Here is a 16,612-nt window from a genome sequence, read left to right as displayed (position 1 = left end):
TGTAGCCATGTATATGTCTTTATTTTGGATAAACCCCTTGAGATCATGTATCATCTGGTTTTCGAGGGGGTCCAAACATACAGACAAACATGAACTCATCAAACAAACATGTCCTCAACAATAAAGAAAAAACAAACACAAACAGACAAAAAAAGAAAAGAAAAGTCAACAACAATAGAACGAACAAAGGACAAACCACAGTTAAAGGGATAGTTCAACATTTTGGCAAACTGGCCCATTGCCAGTTTAGCTATTTAAGTCTAGACTTAAGACCTTCCTTTATGACAGGGCTTTTAGTTAGGGCTGGTTCAGGTAGCTCTGAACCATTTTATAGCTACGCTGCTATAGGCTTAGACTGCTGGGGACACATCTGGATACACAGAGCCCTCTCCTCTCCTCCTCTCTCCTCCTCTCTCCTCCTCTCCCCTCCTCTCCTCTCCTCTCCTCTCCTCTCCTCTCCTCTCCTCTCCTCTCCTCTCCTCTCCTCTCCTCCCCTCTCCTCCTCTCCTCTCCTCTCCTCTCCTCTCCTCTCCTCTCCTCTCCTCTCCTCCTCTCCTCTCCTCTCCTCTCCTCTCCTCTCCTCTCCTCTCCTCAGTATATTTTTGAACTGTCATTTTCTGTTGTACTTTGTAGTTTGGCCTTGGTGTCTCGCACTCTCTCTGTGTTTCCGCAGATCCACCGGAGCTCCATCTCTCTGCACCAGCCGCCGCCTGCATCGCCCCCCTCCCACCCCTTCCCCTGCTGTTAGACCGGCCTCCCCTCCCTTCCCATGGTCCAGTCTACCACCCAGTCCTCCCATCGAGCTGACCAGCTCTCCCTGCCCCCCCCCCTCCCCTCACCAGAGACTGCCTTCATCAACCCCTGCTAACATTTCCATATTCCGCACATTCTGTGACAAACTGTAAACTGTTTTCTTGTCTGTAACAACATCTATTGCACGTCTGTCCGTCCTGGGTGAGGGATCCCTCCTCTGTTGCTCACCCTGAGGTTTCTCCTGTTTTTCCCTGTTAAAAGGGTTTTCCATGGAGTTTTTCCTCAGTCGATGTGAGGGTCTAAGGACAGAGGATGTTGTTATGATGGGATGTAAAGCCCTTTGAGACAAACTGTTTGTAAAAACGGGCTATACAAATAAAATTGCCTTGCCTTGCCTTGCCTTGCCTTGCCATAATCCCTATAGTCATAGCAGTAGGTTCATTACCTTTAATTGTCGGTGCAAGCTATTTTTAGAACGGTGGAGCAGAGCCGTGAGCTGCTCAGAGCTACGCTACGGAGGCTCATGGGATTTCTTGGTTTCCCTCATCAAACTCTTCAAATACAAAATCCCAAAACTCCAAAGGCTTTCGTGGACAAATTGTGACCTGCACATTCACCATGCTATGAGATAATAATGGAACATGGTAAATACAGGGTAAATACAGAGTCTGCTTGCTGAAAAACTGTCCCTGAACGCAACGCGCATCAGCGGTTTTGCATGTATTTCCCTCTAAAACAACTCCGTCTCATAACGTTCCGTTATTATCTCATAGCGTGGTGAATGTGCAGCTCACAACTTGTCCACAACAGCGTTTTTGAGTTGTTAAAGGTAACGAACCTACTGCTATGATGACTATAGCGATTATGGCAATGGGCCAATTTGCCAAAAATGTTGAACTATCCCTTTAATATAACTACATTGGGACAATATACAACCGTAAGAAGGCCACAATGGCCAACACTGAGACTGAGTTGAGTTCAGTTAAGTTAAGTTTACTTTATTGTCATATATAATTACAAGTAATTACAGTGAAATTCTTATGTACCTTTGGTCATTTGCATAACATGAATAGGACACAAGAAAAATAAAAGAAGAAAAAGAAGAATATTGAAAATGAAAGTTTGGTATAGTAAATTTAAAATATAAAATAGTGCAATGGCAATCGATCAAAAAAGAGCATGCATCTTCAGTGATGTGCAGTCAGAAAAAGATCTGGATCAATGACAATGACAGACTTTGAAGCAGCTGCTTATATGATCTGACTGACGGCCCAGATGAGTGTGATGATGAGTTACGACCTGTAAATCATCTGAAACGTCTGTTGATGATGGATGTTCACGATACAAAGTGTTGTTTCTCTCCTCCGCCCTAAGACCGTCCACAGGTCACCTGTCTGGACTATGTCACCTCGCTGACCTCTGACCTCTGACCCCCGGCCCGCTGACGGAGGTTAAGTAAGACTCATCAGCCTCGGCCGTGGTCTTTAAGCCCCGGAGGATTCCTCAGTCAGGGTCAGAGTGGATCTGGTGTGTGAGGTATGAGCTGGACTGCACCTTTACATAAATATGAACACATGCAGCAGCTCCACTTTTAGTCCTGACCCCTCCTGTCAGGGATGTGTGTGAGCTGACAGCGAGGTGTGGAGCTGGAGAGAAACACTGAGCTGTTAGGTAACCTCTGCATGTTTCAGCACGCTCACGAAAACTCACGCTTCACAGCAGTGACAGAGTGAAGCCGACTTTCAGCAATGTTCAACTTTAACTTATGTAATCATTTCAGTTTTGTTTAATATGCAGCACATGTGTGAAATGTGCTGTACAAATGAAAACTGATTTAATGACATCAACATTGATCATATAGACCTGCTTTCATTCAAATCTACAGTGTAAACTAGTTGTTATTTTTCTTTTCTATTTTTTATTTCTATGTTTTCTGTGTATGGTTTATTGAATCATACATATCCGTTGTCTTCTCCACCTGTCCTCTCTGTCCTCATGGCTCATGTCTGGGTCCTCTGGGTCTGCTGGGGATTGGGAAGCTTGTTGAGATACAATAGTATTTAATGAAGAGATGTTCAGATGTTAGTGGACACACAGGAGGTAGCAGGCTACTTTTAGTTTTACTGTTTTGCTTCATCATTGTCTTTACCTCAGGTCGACCCTTGTGGTTTGGGAAAACTGAAAACATGTCTGTTTTTTATTGAATTTGGCCGAATCGTCTTCCAGCTCCTCTCTGTTTTGGTCTGTTTCAGCTCACTGTTTGGTCTTTTATGGACCGAACCACTTTAGCGATTTCGGAGGGGTGTAGGCTATTTCCCTCAGGTGTTAATGTCTATTCGGTTTATGTCCATCCTGAAGCGGAGCTGTGGTGTTACAGCTGTACCAGTACGTAAAACGTCACGTGTAGTTTTATATCGCAGATCAAGATTGTCAAGGTTAATTGTTTTGTTTCCGACCAGAACACCGGCCCAACAGGTGAGCCACCCACCGGGAGTTATCCCGAATCTCCTGATTGGCCTAGCTCCTCGGATTGACTTCACAAACACAACTCTTGCTTTTAGAAGTTAAATTGTATATATATATACATTTTTTTTTAATGTTCATTTTCTACGTTTTTACAAGTTACATTTTTACCACAACAACACTGTAGGCTAACATGGGAAGTTACCAAGAGGTCGACAGCCTGATGCAAGCTGGTTAGCATGCTAACTTCAGTACAAGCAAAACGCAATCTGGAGCTCAGCGCAGCTCTGAAGGAAAGAAGTTTGATGCCCAACTCCATATGTTTCTTCTTAAAAGCTATTAATGCTATGCTAAGGGTAGCTGTTTAGCAGTAGCAAAAACACTGTTGCTGTGATGGATTTAGATAAATCAAGCTATTTGAACTGAATGGAAACCAATGGTCATTAACACTGGACACCAAAGTCCACAGATGATTGGCAGCTGAAGAGCTAAAATACTGAGTCGTAAATGTTGTTTGACTTCTAGCACTGATGAAAACCTTTGCAGATCAACTGATGTTCTTGGTTTGTTTTTGATATTTTGTCTTTTACATTAGTTTCTGATCCTGAGAATCATAATAAACCGTTTCATTATAATCTACCAGATGTTATTCTGTGCTCATGCAAAGGACAAGAAAAGACAATTACAGTAGATTAAATGAGAAAAGGTCCTGATGGGTTAGTTTTATCTTGACCATCATTTCTCTAAAGACATTTTTTTCAGCTGATGTGATGAAGACCATGAGGTGAGGCTGAAACTAACATCACTAAGAAGAACCGTTTAGGAAGCTTTAGGAAAGTTACCTGAGGCTGTAGTAATAAGGTAGTTAGAGGTTTAGTAAGGTCAGGTTAGAGGTTGTTTGGTGTTTGTTCACAGGTCAGTTAAGGTCAAGTGAGGGACGGACTGCTTTTGTTTAGTTTTAGGAATGGTGGGAAAATGATTAGACACTAAGTTAAGTTATGTAGAGGTCAGGTGAGGGACAGTTCAGTCTCGTCTTGGCCCATCCTTCTGTTTTTAGGCCTCCACTGAGACCTGTGTAGTTTTTATATTTTTGATACTTAAAGGGATAGTTCACCCAAAATTGAAATGTCACTCATTATCTACTCACCCTCATGTGGACTAAGGGCTGGGAGAAGTTTCAGAGTCCTCCGTGGCTTCTCTGAGTTACAGGGGGTCTCGGCGTAGCAGTGCATGTCCATATAACGGTTGCAAATGGATACCAACTGTCTTCGTAACAAAAAGACACACCAAAAAAACATCCAAATATCTCCATGCTGCTCGTATGTAATGTCCGTCTTGTATTGAAGCCCCGAAATGTGAAATTGTCCCGAAATTTTTTTAAAAAGTCTTATTTTTCAAGCTTGTTTGTAACGGAAGCTCCTCTTCCCGGTTCGTCAAATTTGACGAACCGGGAAGAGGAGCTTCGAGAAGCTTCCCTACAAAACAAGGTTGAAATATAGACTCATTTAATTTTTTTCGGGACAATTTCACATTTCGGGGCTTCAATACAAGACGGACATTACATACGAGCAGCATGGAGGTATTTGGATGTTTTTTGGTGTGTCTTTTTGTTACGAAGACAGTTGGTATCCATTTGCAACCGTTATATGGACATGCACTGCTACGCCGAGACCCCCTGTAACTCAGAGAAGCCACGGAGGACTCTGAAACGTCTCCCAGCCCTTAGTCCACATGAGGGGGAGGAGATAATGAGTGAAATTTGAATTTTGGGTAAACTAACCCTTTAAGGTACATCATGTCAGAGATTGAACATCAGCTCACAATATTCATAAACAACAGCTGAAATGCAGAAATCCCAGTACAGACTGAGAGCCATAACTCATCCAATCATCGCTCAACCGATCTAATCTGATCTGATCTAATCTGATCTGACTTGAGGACAACAGGAGTCAGCTGTGTCCATTTTATTTGATTCTTCTTCGCCGGCGTCTCCAAAAACCCAAATGACCCCAAAACAGGATGAGGAAGACAAACATTTCCTGTGGTTGTTTGGGGACTTCTCCTAAAGATGTGCGATAACACGGCCGGGAATTTTCTTTTTCTGACCGGCACCATGCTGATACCACAGATCCAACATGTAAACACTCGGACCAGATGATGACATTTAGGTATTTTTGATGATTTCACTGGTTCAGAATTTGAGATCGAGTTCCAATATTATCTCAATGCAAAACCTCGCAATAGTCATATATCTTTGTAATGATGGATTAGTTTGTTTGACAGACCTTAGATTATATCAATAATGGTGACATCACGACCCTGAACCTCCACAAGATCTCTGCTCTGACCTCTGTACTCCTTATAATCCTCGCTTGAAACCTCATTGTGAAAACCTGGACCGACCCTCCCCTCAGGCCCTCAGGCCGTCCACAAGCTCCTCCGAGAGTCTTGAAAACCTCTGAAGGATTTGTGAAGGAGGGAGGCAGAAAGAAAAAGAAAAAGAGAGAAAGTCTGATAATTACTTGTGGTCGGGCTTGTCTTCAACTCCCTGTGATTACAGACGGCTAAATGCTAATCTTAACCACTTACCGACAAATGATGACGCAGCAAACTCTCACACAGAGTCTGGGCAGGGCCAGATGAGACCGGTCTTTACTATTAACCCCTCGCGCAGAGGAACAGAGGAACAGAGGAACAGCAGCAGCACTGGAACGGAGAGGTGGGGTGTTCTCCGTGGTTAGGAACAGACGGAGCATCAAGTTCCTGCAGCAAAGTTCTGATTAGGATTAAAATTCAGGAATATTGGTAGAACTTTTAGTCGCCATAAGAGGACATAAAGTACGTATAAATGAACAGATTCAACCAAAACAAAGGACAAAAATGTAACATCAAAGGGATAGTTCAACATTTTGGCAAATTGGCCCATTGCCATAATCGCTATAGTCGCTATAGCAGTAGGTTTGTTACCTTTAATTGTCGGTGCAAGCTGTTTTTAGAACGGTGGAGCAGAGCCGTGAGCTGCTCAGAGCTACGCTACGGAGGCTCATTATGGGATTTCTTGGTTTCCCTCATCAAACTCATCAAACACACAATCCAACAACTCCACAACGCTCTGGTGGACAAGTTGTGAGCTGCACATTCACCACGCTATGAGATAATAACACAACGTTACCAGACAGAGTTGTTTTAGAGGGAAATTCATGTAAAACTGCTGATGTGCGTTGCCTTCAGGGACAGTTTTTCATCAAGCAGTCTCTGTATTTACCTCTAAAACAACTCTCTCTGGTAACGTTGTGTTATTATCTCATAGCGTGGTGAATGTGCAGGTCACAACTTGTCCACCAGAGCGTTTTGGAGTTTTTGCCAAAAATGTTGAACTATCCCTTTAAAGGTCCAGTGTGTAAAACAGGGGGTAAAAACCATGACATCTAGTGTTCAGATTCTAGTTTGCATTGTGACTAATTGTTGGTCTTTGAGTCCAGTTGAACATTTGAACTAAATCTGAAGATCTTTGACTTTTGACAAATAAATAAATGTGAAGGAGTTCCATCAAGTTGTTATTGAGCTTCATACAACTTAAAGACAACACATCTCTGACTGTTGCTCAGGAGATGAGGACTTGACATGACTGAACTTCCAGAGGTGTCTCTAGATGACCTGATGACATCACCAGGATTATTTTCTCTAAACTGACCAACGTGCTTAGTGGTGTGAGGTTTAGCACCGGTTGTTAGCAAACAGTGGCGGCTGCAGCTGACGAGCAGCTCAGTGACCGCGGGTTCATCTGAGACCGGACAGGACTCAGGATCACAGGAGGTCACTGAAGCCTCCAGAACAAACTGACCCCCCCATAATCCCCACATAACTTCCTGCAGAGGGAGAGGAGGAGGGGACTGAGATTAGCTGCTCCACCGCTGAGATGTTGATAACAAACCCACTGAGTCTGAGACTTGAGACTCTGAGGAGGACGAGGACAGAGATGAAATAATTCAGTGGCTTACTTAAAGGGATAGCTCACCCAAAATTCAAATTTCATTATAACTCATTATCTACTCACCCTCATGTGGACTATGGGGCTGGGAAAAGTTTCAGAGTCCTCCGTGGCTTCTCTGAGTTACAGGGGGTCTCGGCGTAGCAGTGCATGTCCATATAACGGTTGAAAATGGATACCAACTGTCTTCGTAACAAAAAGACACACCAAAAAACATCCAAATACCTCCATGCTGCTCGTATGTAATGTCTGTCTTGTATTGAAGCCCTGAAATGCGAAATTGTCACAAAAAAAATTAAATAAGTCTATATTTCAAGCTTGTTTGTAGCGGTACTCCTCTTCCTGGTTCGTCCAATTTGGACGGACCAGGAAGAGGAGTACTGGTACTGGTATTTGGATGTTTTTTGGTGTGTCTTTTTGTTACGAAGACAGTTGGTATCCATTTGCAACCGTTATATGGACATGCACTGCTACGCCGAGACCCCCTGTAACTCAGAGAAGCCACGGAGGACTCTGAAACTTCTCCCAGCCCTTAGTCCACATGAGGGTGAGTAGATAATGAGTGCAATTTGAATTTTGGGTGAACGGTTCCTTTAAAGGTCCAGCGTGTACTGTAATAATTATCAAGGTTTACTGGCAAAATCTGAATACTACCTATGAATATATTAGTATAAGTGTATAATCGCTATAAAATAAAATGTGTTTGGTTTTCGTAGCCTTATAATTATTCTTTTATATCTACATATAACAAGAGTCTTGCTTTAGAGAGCGTCACCATCTTGCGCCGCCATGTTTGTAGCCTACAGCAGCCTGAATGGAAAATCCAGCCAATCAGAGAGCAGGTTTCAAGAGTTTCGCGTTCTTAAATAAACCAATGAAGAATAAGAAGGAGGAGGAAACAGCAGACATATGGTAAAATGGTTTAGATCTTCACCTCATCGCTCCTGAAATACTCCCAGTCCTCTCAGTCCTGGTAAACAAGTTGTTTGGTCTTCGGAGGCCACCGTCCCTTTGCTGACGGGAGGGGTGAGCGAAACTGCAAACTAGAATCTGAACGCTGGGTGTCACAGTTTTCCTCCCATTTTACACACTGGACCTTTAATATGAGTATATAGGTGTTATACAAATATAGTTTGTCATTATTGTCATTATTTCTATTATTATTGTCATAGGGAAACAGGAGTGACAACGCTTATGTGGAGCTCCTTCCTGCTGATCCTCCACTGAAACAGAGGAATGAACAAAAAAAGTTGAGAAACTTTTATCAGAAACTGAATAATTGTGATTTATAATGTAGAATAAACTCACATCTTCACGTCTGAGTTATTTATTTAATACTGGTTAGGTTGCATAAGGACGGTGCTGACTCTCCATCTGAAACGCTGCTGTGGAAACGTTTTATTGGATAAAACCAGAATAACACAAAGATACTGAAGCAGAAGGAGCTTTGATTTAAATCCAGTGTAACATGAGGAGATGTTTCCTCAGCTGTTTGTGAACGCTGCCCTCTAGTGTCCAAACAGCAGTACTGCAGTGATGTGGTGAACCCACTGTGAAGCCTGGTGAAACCCTGACTGACACTGTAAAATACATTTAAATGCAAAACCACAACCTCCAGTTGCCTTCAGGGACTGTGGGGGAAAGAAATATAAAATTCCCACTAAGTTCAGTCAGTGATCTGTCAGTCACGGCTGTATTCAGATGAGTTTTATAAATGTATTGTCAGTTGTTAGACTCACCTGGCCACGCCCACTGAGGTTATATAACCCCGCCCTTTGACCTTTGACCCTCAGTTTCCCTCCAAACATTTTACCTGGACAAAGGCAATGTGAGTGTTTCCTTTGTTTACTGATTTAAATCACATTATATTGTTTGAATATTGACTTTTACTCGTACATCACAGACCTGAGGTCAAAGCAAAACACCAAAGTTGAGGCTGCATGAAGTCAGTTTGAGTGAAATAACCTTATTTAGTATTATTGTGTTGAAGTTAGTAATGTTGACTTTATTATTTCATTGTACAGAAGAATCATCCACCACCTTTATACCAACCATCATCGATATAGTTTTCTCTAAAACATGAAAACACTGGAACGTGTTCCTGCATCCAGTGGTTTCATGTGAACCAGCAGCATCAAATACAGTATTGAACTGATGTTGACACAGAGCAAACTCCCATTAGCACTAAAATAATTGATCAGATTATGTATTATTTAAGTAAGTAAGAGTTTAAAGTATTTTTATAAGGTGAAAAATTAAATATGTTCTGGTTCCAGCTGCTCAAATGTATGAAGGAGTATCAACTTGATCAATTGCCTTATTGTATCTTGTGATACAACATAGGCTTATACCCTCTCTGGGTTGAATCCATCAATATAATTGACTTTATTTTACAGGATAGCCCCTTGAGATGTGCCATCTCATTTTCTAGGGGGTCCCTGCATCTGTCCAGTTGCAGCTATTTCATTTTGTAGGAATGCGGCCACCTCCTCCTAGTTTGTGTGGTTTCTCCTCCTGAACAAACCAAGTTTCCGACACAGTCTCTTCAACGTCCTCATACTTATGACCACACCGTGTTTATGAGCTAAAAGCTGCAGAATATCCTTATTACTGAGGCCGATTCTGAAGTACAGCTTAATCAAGACATCTGTAGAGGCAGCTATGGCCACAGACTATGTTTATATTACATTTTCTCAATTTATATAAAAAAAAAAATCCTGTGCCGGATTTTTTTTTTTTCTTGTGTCGGGTTTTTTGCCTGACTTTTTTTTTCTTCTTGTGCCTGACTCTTTTTTTTTTTTACCTGGCTTTTTTTTTTTTTTGCTTGACTTTTTTTCCTTGTACCGGATTTCTTTCTTTTTTTCTTATGTTGGATTTTTCTTTTTTTTGCCTGACTTTTTTTTTTCTTGTCCTGGATTTTTGTTTTGTTTTGCTTTGACTTTTTTTCCTTGTACTGGATTTTTTTTTTCTTTTGTTGGATTTTTCTTTTCTTTTTTCTTGCCTGACTTTTTTTTTTTCTTGTGCCGGATTTTTTTTTTTTTCCTGAATTTTTTTCTTGTGTCGGATTTTTTTTGCTTGCTTTTATCCCTTGTCCAGGATTTTTTTTTTTTGGGGCTGGCTTTTTTTTTTGGGCTGGCCCTAATAGGCCTTCTCCTTCGTAAATGGTTCATTAGGATGCATCATGGTGATTATTATGATCTGATGATGTCACACGGTCCAGCTTCTCTTACATATCAATAACGTCTTGTAGGACGAACATTCAGCTGCTCATATGATCAAGTGTATTGATCAACAAGTGAATCCAGCTTTACCACGAGCCCTTCAAAGTAAGAGAGGGAACTGGAGGTGTATGAGTGAGCAGTGAACGGCAGGGGGCGCACTGAGGCAATGAACCACACAGACAAAGATAGTAGGACACAGAATGGAGGAGAAAATAAATGTCCATTCCCATCCAGAGCCGGCACAAACAGGAGTCAACATTTGCTAATAAGGAAAAAATCCACAGGAAACATTTGAGTCAGAGAGAAAAAGAAGAAAAGAAAAGAAAAAAAAAAAACAGGTCGAGCAGCAAGAAAATGTTTGAATGCAGGAATTTTCATTTGATAGTAAATGTTGAATAAATGGTTGGATGAGAACTGGCTGTTAAAACGCCATAAAACACTATACAGCACCTCATATATAACCACTGTAGGAGTATTATGGGATGATTAATCACCATAAAGTGTCACATCGACCTCAAACGCATCATAACACACACAAAAATTGAAAGATTCACATATCTTTTTTATTATTTTGTTGTGTTTTTCCACAGAGAGGGAATCACACACACACATGCATGCATAGCTGCTGCTGCTGCTGCTGCATGCATGCGGGCGCAACGCACGCGCGTGCACGCCCGTGTGTGTGGATGGCTGCATGCTGACTGTGTGCGCGCAGAGCAGACGGAGGAGAGAGGATCGCCGAGCCGAGCCGAGCCGAGCCGAGTTACCGTGCAGCAGGCAACAAGCCGCTAGGCGCGAGGACAAGCCGCAAAAAGACACACAGTAGCTACAGCAACCGCGTCTCGAGACCTGAGGAAGTCACCGCTCCACGGTAAGACACCGACTAACACAGAGAAAGAAAGAAAGAAAGAAAGAAAGAAAGGCGCTCCGGAGGCTTCAGGTTATCACATAGACATGTTTTTTTTTATTTTTTTTTTACTCTCATCCTTTTGTCTTTTCTCCATCTCTCCATTCGGGCATCAACCAACCAGACAGACAGAGATGCTGAAGGTCTGGAGAGGAAATAAAATGGTTGAACTGGAGGATTTAGACATTATTCTCCTTCTTCTTCTTGTTCTATCCTCCTTTTTTTTTCTCAGGCGGGGGGAGAGAAAAAAAAAAGAGATGTGCACGAGCTTTAAAAAGGGGTGTGTACCAGTCTGGGGGAACACGCGCCTCAACCCGCGCTCACACATTCTCCTGTTTTTTGGTTTTTCACTTTTATTGCGGACAGGAGCGTCTCCTCTTTATGTGATTGATTTATTCATTGATTGATTGATTACCGACAATTTGTGTATGATCAACCTATATTTTCCCACCGGCTGCTATGGCAACGCCAGGAGGGAGCGTTTCTCTCTTTCTCTCCTTCTTTTGTTGTTGTTGCTTCTCCAGCCTGTAAACAGTTGAAGGTCCAGAAGCAGAGCAGAGCCCCACCTCTTTGTCTCTGTGTGTGTGTGTGTGTGTGTGTGTGGAGGTGTGTGTGACTCCATTTGGCTGCATGCAACTGACACACACACACACACACACACACACACACACACACACACACACACACACACACACACACACACACATAGACCTACACACGCACACTGAGCGTCTCTAACCAGCTTATGTCATGATTCAGATGAATTATTGATCTCATATTTCCGTTTTATTGCACCGAGGAGGATGATGAGGATGGAGGAGGAGGAAGATGTGGTCGGGTGTGTGTGTGTGTGTGTGTGTGTTGGGGGGTTGGGGTGCATCTGAACCCCCGTTGTTTCTGCAGCGAGTCAAACTTTATCAGCCTCCGTCGGTTAATTGCCTGGTCCTTTGTTTGCCGCGGCGCGCATGCGCACTGGCTGTAGGGTGTGGATGGGAGAGATGCCACCTTGCCTCTCAATAGGATGGAGAGAGGAGGAGGAGGGGGTTAAATGCTCGGTTCATTTGTTTATATCGAGAAAAAATGGTTATAGAAATTTAAAAAAAAAAGAAAGAAAAAGCTGCGCGATCGTGTGTGTGTGTGTGTTTCCCGCTTTTGTGTGGCGGTACAGACTGTGTGTGTGTGTGTGTGTGTGTGTGTGTGGAGGCGGCTTGTGTGTGAATGGAGCCTCGGTGATGGTGATGCTGTTTTCTAACTGTACATCATAGTGACGCTTCTCTGTTGAGCTGCAGTGATTGATTATTGATTGTCAGTGAGTCGATCAATCAGTGATAATTGATAAATAATGAATCCATCCATCAATAATAATCATTTTCATTCATCGTTATTATTTTTCCCCAAATCTTTAATGAAGCAGAACTACAATCAGACCGTTTGCAGCTGATCTCTTCTTTTTTCTTTCTTTTACCACTGATTCTTTATTGACGACAGCTTTGATTATTGAATATTGGTGATAATCATTGGTGATTAGTTGCAGTCCTCGTCTCCTCCACCTGTGGTGCTCACACTCACCTGAGCTGCTGATCAATACTCATCTATGAGTCTAATCACATGTGTGTTATGTTAGTTATCAATATTTACGCTGCTTTAATAATCATATACAGTATTTATGCAGAGACATCCACTGTGTGTGTGTGTGTGTGTGTGTGTGTGTGTGCTGCAGATTTAAGATCCAACAGTTATCTTGTAAAATAGTGATAATAATAAAGATGCATCATCATGTGGCCTCATCCTGTTGAGTTACAGTTTGAAATCCGCTGCACATCAACGGTTAATGATGAAGATCAGTCTCCACTTTCAATATCCAATAAAAACATCCCTAAAAACTATAGAACATGATGTAATACAGTCATTTCTATGCCGTATACTGTCAGTGTACGTTAGATTCTGGTTTTACCTCAGTACTTTCACCTTTATCAGATCAGATTATTTCTGAATAATGATGTCACTTCCTGAAGAGTCTGAATTCTTCTTAATCTGTTCCACATCTGATTTTATCCACAAGTTTTTCCAAACATCATCATCATCTATGGTCAAAACCAGAAGCTGGTGGTTTTGCATTTCTGGTTGAATTGTATGTTTACGTTTCCATGGTTTTCAGTCGTTGTCATAGTTGCAGTAAATGCATGAATCTATTAATGCTGGCTTTTAACACGGATGTCAATTTGTCTGATACACTGCATATTTGTCTTATTTCTAGTCAAAAAAAATCTCATTCTACTTAAGATAAGACTCAACACATTAAAAAGCAGCTTGTTTTTAGACACTTTTTACTTCTTTCAAGCAGATTTTCACTTGAAATAAGTAGAAAAATCTGCCAGTGGAGCAAGTTTTTCTTTCTTATTACAAGCACAAAAAACTTGCTTTCACTGGCAGATTTTTCTACTTAATTCAAGTGAAAATACGTTTAAAACAAATGAAAATGATCTAAAAACAAGTTCATTTATAGGTGATGAGTCTTATTTTAAGTGGAAAGGGATGAGTTTTGACTAGAAATGAGACATTTTGACAAGAAATAAGACAAATATTCTTGGAAAGATTTTGAGTTTTTGCAGTGTATCCATTTTATATTTTATATCCATTGCGTTTTACAGATTTTCATTGAAAAAAAAAAATCCATGCATTTCCGTGCGTTCGGAAAAAGGTGGATATAATATCACAGTGTGACGCTCAGTTACCTTCATACAGTTTAAATGTACTCAGTGTTAAAGGGATAGTTCAACATTTTGGCAAATTGGCCCATTGCCATAATCGCTATAGTCATAGCAGTAGGTTCGTTACCTTTAATTGTCGGTGTAAGCTATTTTTAGAACGGAGGAGCGGAGCGTCAGGCTGCTCAGGGCTACGCTATGGAGGCTAATGGAATTTCTTGGTTTTCCTCATCAAACTCATCAAATACACAACCCAACAACTCCAAAAGGCTGTGGTGGACAAGTTGTGACCTGCACAATCACCACGCTATGAGATAATAATGGAACGTTACGAAACGGAGCCGTTTTCGAGGTAAATACAGGGTAAATACAGAGTCTGCTTGCTGAAAAACTGTCCCTGAACGCAACACGCATCAGCGGTTTTGCATGAATTTACCTCTAAAACGGCTCCGTCTCGTAACGTTGTGTTATTATCTCATAGCGTGGTGATTGTGCAGGTCACAACTTGTCCACCACAGCCTTTTGGAGTTGTTGGGTTGTGTATTTGATGAGTTTGATGAGGAAAACCAAGAAATTCCATTAGCCTCCATAGCGTAGCTCTGAGCAGCCTGACGCTCCGCTCCTCCGTTCTAAAAATAGCTTACACCGACAATTAAAGGTAACGAACCTACTGCTATGACTATAGGGATTATGGCAATGGGCCAATTTGCCAAAATGTTGAACTATCCCTTTAAGTATGGGAGCCCAGAGGGGTCGTTCTGATTGGCTCACACAGAGTCACATGTCTTCACTGTGACAAACGATATATCAATAAAACATCCCCTAAACGCTCAGACAGGTGCTTCATTTTGTGTTTGTGTCTCCCTCCGAGGCGTGTGTTATAAGATCGCCATGGTAACGGTGGGACCTCACCATAGTAATGTGTCCCCGTCCGTCCATCTGGCTGCTGATTGGCTCCCATAAATCCAGCCGCCAAGTTCATTCATCCTCCAGGAGGAGAGAGAGACGAACGGCTCCGACGGTGACTCATCCCACTCCACCGCCGCCGTCGGCCTCTCAGAGTGTGTGTGTGTGTGTGTGTGTGTCTTAGACAAACTCTGACACACACACACACACACACACACACACACACACACAACCATCATGTGGACGTGCAGACATCATAGTCACAGCCGAGACGTCCACATACTTCTGTCAAACACACAAATACTGTGTTTTCTCTGTGGCGTCAAAAACAAACGCACCCTTTGTCCAGGACGCGTCGCCGTGGGCAACGGGATCACGTTCTGTCTGCGTCGTGTCCGTCTTCATTAAAGCGTCCAACTCCTCGTTTTCTGACAGCAGAGAGGAGACGCTGCAGGACAATGGGAGGCTGCAGCGTGTGTGTGTGTGTGTGTGTGTGTGTGTGTGTGTGTGTGTGTGTGTGTGTGTGTGTGTGTGTGTGTGTGTGTGTGTGTGTGTGTGTGTGTGTGTGTGTGTGTGTGTGTGTGTGTGTGTGTGTGTGTGTGTGTGTGTGTGTGTGTGTGTTGTGGAAGGTGTGGAGCGGTTTAGCTGCAGGTTGAGTCACCACTGCTGCTTCTGCACTCGTCAATATCTGTAATATTGATCAGATCTGAATCTCATCCAGTCCTGAAACTCATCAAAACAACGTAACACTCACCTCCAGTGTCGGGGTGTTAGAGAAACGAGTGTGTGATGTGTGTGTGACGAGTGATTTCTGCTTCTGCATTGAGAAAAATTTGAAAAAAAATGAATTAATTCATCTCATCTCATCAATAAAATACAGTTTCTAGGACTCAATATCAAATAAAACCAGATAATAATGTTGTTAATAATAGGGGAGCTACTCCATTTTGCCTTTGTACCTCCCTCTGATCGGCATGGTAACGGTGGGACCATAGTGTATTGTGTCGCCCGTCCGTCTGGCTGCTGATTGGCTGCCGTAGATCCAGCCGCTGAGTTCATTCATCCTCCAGGAGGAGACGGTGACTCATCCCACTCAGCCGCTGACAGCTCCTCTGTCGCCGACGTCCACGTGACGCTCCATCATCCACCTGTGGACGACATCATCACCACCATCATCATCATCAGAGCCTACATCGGCGCCAAGTCAATTACACTGTCCATCCATATTATAATCTACTCTGCACCATGTTGGCTCACCGCTACACACACTGATGGTGAAGCTGCCACCATGTTTAGAAGAGTGAGAACTGGGCAAAAAGAGGAAAAATTTGGACCCTCCTCCAGAGAAGAAGGGTCCGGCTGGTCCGCCTATGATTCTGCGATCGGAGAAAAAAACGCTCCGGCCGTTTGGAATTCTTTCAACCAGTCACAATCGTTGCGGTCGGCGCCGTAGCAACGGTGCGCTTGCAAAATATTGCCGGTTGGAAACTGGATTTGGGTCCGCGGTGTAACGACGGTCGGCAACCGCTGCGGGATATTTCCTCTTCTGTTCGTTCATGACATGTATAATAGTCATATATGTGACCCGCCCTGGCGAAATGAGTCGGAAGTCGCAACGTTCTATTTTTAGATAATCAGCTGATAACGTGGAAAATCAATAAAA

At 42.6% G+C, this 16,612-nt stretch overlaps 1 protein-coding gene across 1 annotated transcript in view; it reads left to right on the top strand.

The window, feature by feature from the left end:
* Nucleotides 1-11,168: 11,168 nt before the first annotated feature.
* The window catches only part of basp1 (brain abundant, membrane attached signal protein 1), a 66,018-nt gene continuing 60,574 nt past the window's right edge, over nt 11,169-16,612 (top strand). The window contains exon 1 of the mRNA XM_083992039.1: nt 11,169-11,299. The gene's annotated coding sequence lies outside the window, so the exon portion shown is untranslated. The remainder of the gene's footprint in view (nt 11,300-16,612) is intronic.

This window comes from Trachurus trachurus, assembly GCF_905171665.1.
Source record: "Trachurus trachurus genome assembly, chromosome: 17".
NCBI lineage: Eukaryota > Metazoa > Chordata > Actinopteri > Carangiformes > Carangidae > Trachurus > Trachurus trachurus.
This window is presented reverse-complemented; position numbering and strand designations above follow the sequence as displayed.